The following is a 9,458-nucleotide window of genomic DNA, read 5'->3' as shown; positions in this document are numbered from 1 at the left end:
GTTGTAGGAACGCCAGTTGACAAGGGCGCAGAGCCAGCTGATACCGCGTACAATATATACAAAGTAAGGAGGCGAGTGACCATGGGCACATAGCCAGCTGAGAGAGGAACAAGCGTAGTTAGTGCCGGCTAGTAGGACTCGAGTTGGTGTGTTGGCTATGGTGGCTTGCAGAGGTGTTGTTTCTGAACTGGTTGTGACGAGGGTTGTTATTGCTGTAGCTGCCGTTGAGATGCTTGATATATATTTCCCGGTTTGTCCGAATGGTGTCGCTTACCATGAGTTTTCTCATCGTGATGGCGTATCTTCTTGAAACGGCCAAACGCCTTAAGACGGGTTCGTTGGCTGGGTCCAGCCGCCAAGAGCACCTACAATGAAAGCGTCTACAAAAGTGTTATACCCCTTACCTCTTAAAAAGTCTGCCAGTGTTTTGTATTTTTGAATTTTCGCTGATCTTGCTCTGGAAAAGGCATTTTCACCGTTTTCAAAGGAGACTGTTACATCAATTACAGTGGCTTCCCTTGCTGAATCGTTAATGAACATTAGGTCCGAATGGCAATTTTCGGGGAAATTTGGAATCCTTTGGTTAATGTAAAGACTACCTCCTACTACATTCTCGAGATTAAAGGACAGGCAGACATCAGTGCGAATTTATAGGTCTACAATTTTTTTCAAATCACAATGCAATAATGATTAAAACAGATAAAAGTGTTTCAATTTATCGTAGGGAAGAAGTATTAATAAGCATTCCGATTAACGTAAAAATGTTTTTGTAATAATTAATTCTACAAATTGTTATATTATTTAAAATATTTATTGTAAAAATGTAAAAATTAACGTAAAAATTTCATGCATAATATGCTACTTTATAGAATTTCTGATAATTCATTTACGCAGAAAATTTTACTCTGTTTAATTTCCTTAAATTTATTTTTGCATAAAAATAAAATGAAGGAATTAGTAAACTTGGCTAGTAATTTATATGTATTCGTTTAGTAAATTTAAAAATCATCTCTGTTTTTTCTGCTGTAAATGCTCTGTTGTGATTGTAGATTAGAATTGTGTTTATCGTGGGTTTAAAATTATTACTAGAAGAAAAATATGAACTGGAGATATAATAATTAATTTTTTACTGCAAAAGTATCACGTAACGAACAATATCGATTTTTCGTTTGTATAATGCACAGAAAATTAATTAGATATAATAACGATGTAACCATAACAACTGTGATATTATTCAAAATATTGTTAAATATTTTAGTTAATAACTGCTTAATTTTCGTAAACAGTGCTTCACATTTAACACTTTCAACCTTTCATCTTTTAACTTCTGACTTACATTCTGTTTATTAAATTTATATTATTAATAATATCGTGAAATTATTGTATGTGTATATATGTATATATATATATATATTATATATACACACACACATTAATTTAAAGATTTTAGTGGAAATAAAATATACAAAATTTTATATTTTATTTTAATGAATATTCTTTATATTGACAATTGTAAATCGTGACATTGAAATAGCAATAAAGTAAATAATATTTTATTATAGACCAAGAAAGTTGTTGCGTGTAAAATTTTTGAAACTGCAAAGTTATAGTTTTTAAGGTTCATAAGAGATAATTTCTAACATTATTTTAGCATAAATATTTGAACGTCCTTTTTGATAAGTGGAAATAAAACACTTTTATGCATTTAAGAAACACTGTAATTATTCTGATTCAAATATTTGTAATAGTATTGTAATCCATGTGTAGAATCATTAGCAACATTTGCAATAGTACATAATAAAAACTTCTTTACACTCATTCCTATTACATTGAGTTCAGATGGTAGATTATGATATAACCTGACGTGTCTACAACTTTTCAATCTCCTTTTGCTTTTTCATATCTTTTTTTAATTTTGAAATTTTGATCTTACTTTACTAACTTTTTCTTTTTATTTAAAATGCTTGCACTATATCACTACTTTTTCTCTTATATCCTGCAATTTTTTACATAAATACAAATAAAAAATATAGATTAATAGTGTGAGCATAACGCAGTTATTGCCTATATATTACCGACAATTGCAATATATTATCATATGAATAAAAGTACAATCGAGTGTTTCTGTAATTTACAAATTAATACTTACAGGAAAATTCTATTTATGAATGACTAGCTGTTACCCGCGACTTCGCCCACGCGGATTTTGCAAGCAAACGCCATTTATATTCAGTATTTCAACAATCATAGTAATTGTTATATAACACCTATCGCTAAAAATGATGAGAATTGCTGAGAATCAAACGAACTGTTTTCAATATGACCAATTTTCTGGAATGTTTACTATCGTTCTATAATCGAATCAATATGCAATAACAAATTCGAATTTAAAACGGTTCAAACATTTGGATAAAAAATCGAAATATATAAAAATATTTATAACAATGTCTGAAATGTTATCAATTTAATACACCTAAGTACACAATGAAGACTAAATGTAGTTGAAAACAAAAAATCGCATCTACAATAGTACGGTAGAAGCCGTTCTTCAGGTTAAGCTTTAATCCTCAACCTCTTCACCGCGGGGAATTTTCAAAAATCCCTTCTTAGTGTGCGTTTTCATGGCATACCCTAACTGTGTACCAAATTTCACCTCCATAAGTTCAGCGGTTTGCTCTGGGCGATGATGAATCTTCAGTCAGTCAGTCAGTCAGGAAAAGTAATTTTATATATTTAGATAATGTATTTATTGCAAAGTATTATTGTTTCGAAATCGAAAGTGCAATCTATCTATACAAATACAGTACAAAATATCACAATGTTTCTTCTGACATTTCTAAGCTCCTGACCTGTGAAGGCATGGAGAAATACAAAACGTTGGTCCAATTTTAAACTAGGAAAAAAAATTGGAAAACCATTATATTTTGTCTATTTTTAATTTTAGAATTGCAAAAAGTAGTATGAAATAGTAAGATAAAATTACAGATTACAGGTGATGTTAACAGTATTTAATAAGGAATAAAAATTTCTAAAATAATATAATTACTTTTAAATAGCAGTAAAATATAGACTTATCATTTCTTGATATGTGTGGATCAAAACAGTTTTGAAAAAATTAAGTTTTTTCGATATTATTTGACATTTGTACCTATTTAGTTGTATAATTAAGTTCAAATTTTCATACTTTTGTTGCAATGGAAAAGTTATCTTCTTAAGGGATATGTGACATCGGCAGAGTTTCTGTTTATTTCTATGTTGCTTAGAAAACATAGTCAAATTCTACCGAATAATTTTCGTGTTGTAGATAGATTGCATATAACTTTCAGTATAAGCTAAAACTTTCATTGCAAGAAACCATTAAATGTGTTTAAAAAAATTCCACACTTCTTGTGATTAACATTTCCTTAATACTGTAAACAATTAGCAAAGTACGCTATATAACACTAATTTACACAAAAATAAGTCTGCGAATATGAAAAACTATGAGTCTATTTGTAAATTAAATTCGATCCATGATACACACATAAAATGTAGAGCATATTATTATTACGCCAATATAGAAACTGATTATGTAGCGTGTATTGTTTCTGTGTGTCAAAAATTTCTATAATTGTTTTGGCAATTTAATTAACAAAACACCAAAGTGAACTCTAATTTCGTTTTTCTCAAAAACTAATTTATAAAGTGGCTCGTAGAACATTGTTCATTTCGTGTTTCAGTTGGCATGAATTCTCAGGTGAGTAAAAACAATTATACCTCATTTCCATAACAACAATCTGTAAACAATGTGTACTGTATATAACATTTAGTACTGAACGGGTAAATTAGCGGCCATTCGAAATAAACTTTGCAAAAATGAAAGTTTTATTTCTGTTTGTGTCTGCTTGCGGGTGTTTCGATTATGTTTATTCTAATGAGGGTGAGTATCATGAATTATATTTAATCAAACATAAATTTATTTTGTTTAAATGTTGTCGCATCTATTGTAAAAATTACCGTTTTCTACATATTTCTATTCGTTAAAGTCTTCCATAATTATTAAGAAAAGATGACAAACTTGTTTTCATAAAAAAGAAATAACTTTCTATATTTCCTTTTTGTTTTCAAGTTTAAACAGTTGCGAATTGTCCATGGCTCAACTTAACAATAACTTTTAACCAAATAATATATCGTATTCAATATTAGTTTAATAGTCTATAACTTATTGTGAGAACCAGGGACTTCAAGATAACCCGTTCTACATCAGAGTGAACATGTAGAAAGATCCGAGAAATTTTTGCTTTAATTTTAAAACAGTCCTGACACCAGTTTAAAAAATTTAATCGCGTTATAATTCGCTTTTTTGACATTTCGGGTGGTAAAGGTACGTTAAAGTTATACAGAATTTTAAGAGAATTTAAGTTAAATCGTTTAGCTATCACTTTCTAGGAATGCGATATTATCTTTTTCTAGAAGAAAAGAAGTTCCCCTTTCTTAGTTACTGTATTTTTTCAAGAACAAATAGTTTTACAAAACGTATTAAATTATAATTAAATTTTAAACATATCTCGTTTTGATAAATTTTTTTTTTGTCATAAACTGTAGATACAGATTCGCACATTTATTATATTTTCAAGGATGGTTCTTTGCAAGATATAATCACATCTAACAGTTGAATAATATATCAGTATTTGTAAAAAATACAAAAGTTTTTGAAATGTAGAAAACAGAAAAGCTGGTGCTATAAAAGTAAAATTGCAATTAATTAATATATCGTGAATTTATCAATTCTCTACATTATATATCTTAAAGGATCAATATGCTATATTAGAATACCATGCAGAATTTAAAATTATAATTATTTAATGTTGCTACATTAACATCGAGACAGTATAAAGAAAACATGACCATAGACCATAGATTTTTTACAATCTGGAAGTATATGGCCTATGTTATGTTTTATAAATCATACGAATCGATTGATTGCATTTGTATAAAAAGAATATTTACATTTGTTTACGAACAAATGTAACAGTTTCTAAGAAATGTAATAAATTGTGAGAAAGCATTTTAAAGTACGAAATCAATTCTGTATTTAATTGACTCTGGAAATCTTTTCAAATGATCAATATATAGATAAATTTATTGAAAATATGTATCCTAATACATTAGTATTAGTAGTAATTTGATACACTCTGGTGTATATTTTATTTATAAGATTACGTTATTAATTTTACATTTTATAAATACACATTTAAAATTTTTCTTTGAGTTTATTTAATTTTTTATCATATCATCAAGAACGTTACAAATATAATCAAGAACATTGATTAATAAACTATGTGAATTATCATAAATATAATTCTTATGTAATTTTTGATATTTTAATACGTAACATTGAAAAAAAAGATGAGTTTGGAAGTCATGAATGGAATTTTCGTTTAGTATTTGATAACGGAAAAATAAATCCCAATGTAGATAATGTTTTGGCTCGTACAGAGCGTCGTTTTTAATCGTCTGTATTTTTAAAACAATTGTCATATTTAATTTAGGTACATACTCTCTTAACAAATTTATCTGGGAGAATTTCAAATTCGGCTATCTCATTCCAATCGAGTTATTTTGAAAAATTATTCATGAATTCGTTGTCTGATAGTTGATGCTCGGAAATTAAATGCCGTTTCGCATATCTAATATGCTTCTCGATAAGTATAGTAGGAAATATATAGTTTTTCTATATTAATTTTTAGTTTAAATTATTTGCAAACACAGAAATGAACTTGTGATTTAAGTCAATTTTTTACTTATAACATCCCACTTAACCTATTTCACCCACAGTCACAGATGGTGAAGTTAACTGTTTCCTCTTTTACATATATCTATATATGCTTTTACTGTCTACGCAATTTTCCCCGTATATCGTGATACGCTTTTGAAATGTAGTAAATATTTTATAATGAACACTAATTTATGGTATATTATATATTGGTAAATAAACCATGCTAAGCATTTCCTTGTTATAAAAATGCAGCGTATCGTATGTAATGCACAGACAAACGGGAAATGTTTTTATCAATGCGTTCAAAAATACGAAAACAACAACGTTTTTATAATTTTCACATTGTTCGGAAAGAGAGAAAATTTCACTTGTCAAATTACATAACATATTCCTTAAAGTTTTCATTAAATTTCAAAATAGTACTTTTTATAAATATTGTTATTAATTTCAATGCATCAAAGATGTTTTGGATTTTTAAATTTTTCTACATTTTCTTTTTGTTGATTTTAAATCTCCAACCGATATATATTGTTTATTTAATAAAACGATTCATTCATATTTTTATCGGACCATTTAGCCCGATAAGAATTTGAATGTATCGTTTTATTAATTAAATAACTAATAAAAGTAATTTGATAATATACGTAGTACTTTTAATTTACATTAAAATTTTACTAAACACCATCAATTTTTCAAATAATAATTATTTTCTAAATAGACTAAAATGATAATTTAATTAATTCAGTTTATTCAAAACGTTGTTAAAAATGAAAATTAATTAATCTAAACACTGAATTGGCTTGCTTTTCTATCATATTTTGCCTGGGAAGTTCGATTATGCTTAGTTTTATTAGAAAAACATTCAAATTTATAGTTCTTTAATTAAAAACGGATTAACATATTTTATTTTTAAAACATTTGAATAATAACGAATGTTTTCATGTGGATAACAAAGCTTCGATTTAAAATAAGAAAGTACACGATGCAAGAGCAAAGTGTTATAATTAGAAACATTGTAGATAGTGGAAGTAACGACCTTGCTGTGAATCAATTCCACCTGGTTTAGATAATAGTCCTAGAGAAGCTTACAGAAAAGGCATTTCGGAAACATCGAAAACTAATAGTTTCTTCCTATTGAAGCGGTTATTGGCTAATCATAAATAATTTAGCATGATTAAGCTACACTATATATAAAAAAAAACCCATTCTTCATTTTAATGGCGTGTTTTTTTTTGTAGGATAGTTCAAGATTAAAACGCAATTAGAACATTATAAGGTTGTTTTAGGTATCATCGAATTAAATTCAATACTCTAAAATCGCCAATTAGTTTATGAATTACTTTTTGTATTTTTATTGTCTGTCTATTATTTTCTATATATGTTCATTATTCCTTCCAGTTATATCAATAGGGTCAAATCTGGATTTAAATAGAGAATTCTGTCATATATATTGTTAATATAAATTCTGTATTAAATAGATAAAGGGGCATCTGTCTCTGATATTAATGCACGTAAGTCTTCAATATTCTGTAAAAGATTTCAACATTCTTGTTTCTGTAAAGTGATCAAAGTGCTGTACAGTACATCTGATTTAATAAAATTGCAAATTTCTCGCTTTGTACTATACGTGCATTCGAAAATATAATACACTAGCACCCCCCGTTGCGGCCTCTCCGGCATCTGAAAGTTTGATTAGTAGTAAACATTCCGGGGTTCATAAAGATGCCACAGTTAAAACGATTGATTCAGTAGTTTTCACTGTTAGTGGTCACAAACGAAAAATACGTTGTCTCTTTATATAGTAGTATAGATATAGATATAGATTCGTCGATTTTTGTATCTCAGAATGAATGTAGTTCTAACGAAACCAACAGAACAGCCGCGTCTTAGTAATTTTAGAAATTGCGTCGTCCTTTGATACCAAATATTTGGTTCGAAGTATTATTAATCGAAGACTAATTTAAATTATAATAATATAGGCTAAACGATCTTTCGAGAAGGTTGGAATGCGTAATCGAAGTAGGGGTGACGAGACAACCATAACAAAAATCATTTCCGATTGTTTTTTGTAAGTCACAATACATGAAAAAGGCACACGCACTCATAAAGTAATATCCTTCTAGTCCTTCTCCATCCTTAGGATCATTTTTCTCTGGTGCATTGAAGATATCCTCTAGTTTTCTCTCTTCCTTTCCTGAATCTTGTGAACTGTAATTAGTGTTTTACGCGTTTTGACTTTGGTAACTCTGCGTAATCGATGTCAATTACAGGTGGAAAGTTTAGAAGGCATTACTCAATGGTATTTCCTTTAAAGGGGATGAAAAGGATTGAGAAGTTGTTAGACAGAAGGAAAAGTTATTTGTGGCAGAGGCCAAAAGGGATGAAAATGTGAAAGAGAAGTGAGAAGGGGAAGGGGAGGTCACCAGCCGCACCGGGATTTTATTTGAAACAATATGTTACATAGTAAGAAAATAAATTTGACTACACAAGAAAATGGTTACACGGGTGCAAATGGAAGCGGCTATACAGTGGATATACAGTGCACAGTGGTATAACAATAAGTGATAATCAATACATACAGGAACAAGCAGGTACGCGCGTTAACGGTGAACTGTAGTGTTATGAACGAAGCCCATGCCTGAGCATGTGTGGGGCTAAGATAAGGAATGATTAAACTGTAACACAAGGTGACAAACGCTGAAAATGAACGTGTAATCGATGTCGCTTGTTTTGGTGAAAATTAGTGATGTAACGAATATTCGGTTACTACCCGGTATTCGGCTTATTCGGCCTATTTTTCGCTATTCGGCCGAATACCGAATACTTGAAAACAGGAGTAAGAAATAACAAAAACACAGTAAATTAATCATTTTGGAAACTTTTATTAATGCTGAACATTAAGCTATAATTATTAAAGTTAATAAGAAATAGCATCTAACTCTAGTATTAAATTATTTCGTAATTAAATATTATTATTGCCTTTATCTAGCCCGATATCTCATGGCATTGATGACGTGTAGGTTATAATGTATCGGGCATTAATGTTATTGTTTAGTTAATTATGTTATATTCGTATTCGCGTATATTTTAATATTTTTTACGAAACGTTTTATTGAAACTTATCGTATTTAATGAAAGAATTATTTATCTATTTCTAGAAGATGAGTAACTAATATATAATTTATTTTATATATAAAGCAAAGAATGAGCATTTCTCATTATATACAAAAGATAACATTTTAAATCGTGTTAATTATAAAAATATTGACAAAAACAATAGCAACAAAATATCACAAAACTTCACAAATAGAAACCCCCAATAATATATTTGAACTGTTCCACAACTGGGCAGAAACTAGACCATATGTCCCCACTAAAGTATATCCTTAGGGTACTATTCAGTCTACAAATACGTAGTAAAAACAAAATTTTAAAGGGTTAAAAAGATCGATTGCAAATAAAATAACTTAAGTTATAACTTACATCTAAATACCAACAACTACCGAATCGTATCGGGCTATTTACGGCTATTACATAAATTATAAACCAATTTAGCAGTAGAGGTAGACGTTAGGCTCCATCTCATATTAACTTTAATAATTATAATTTATTTAATTTAAATAATTTAGACCTACTGGAAGAAAAAATCGTAGTGACAGCGGGCCAATAGAGAGTAGGGTTTGCGATCCTTGCCATTATG

This window comes from Centruroides vittatus, unplaced genomic scaffold (assembly GCF_030686945.1).
Source record: "Centruroides vittatus isolate TY-2023 unplaced genomic scaffold, ASM3068694v2 contig_221, whole genome shotgun sequence".
Lineage (NCBI taxonomy): Eukaryota > Metazoa > Arthropoda > Arachnida > Scorpiones > Buthidae > Centruroides > Centruroides vittatus.
Note: the sequence above shows the minus strand (reverse complement) of the source record.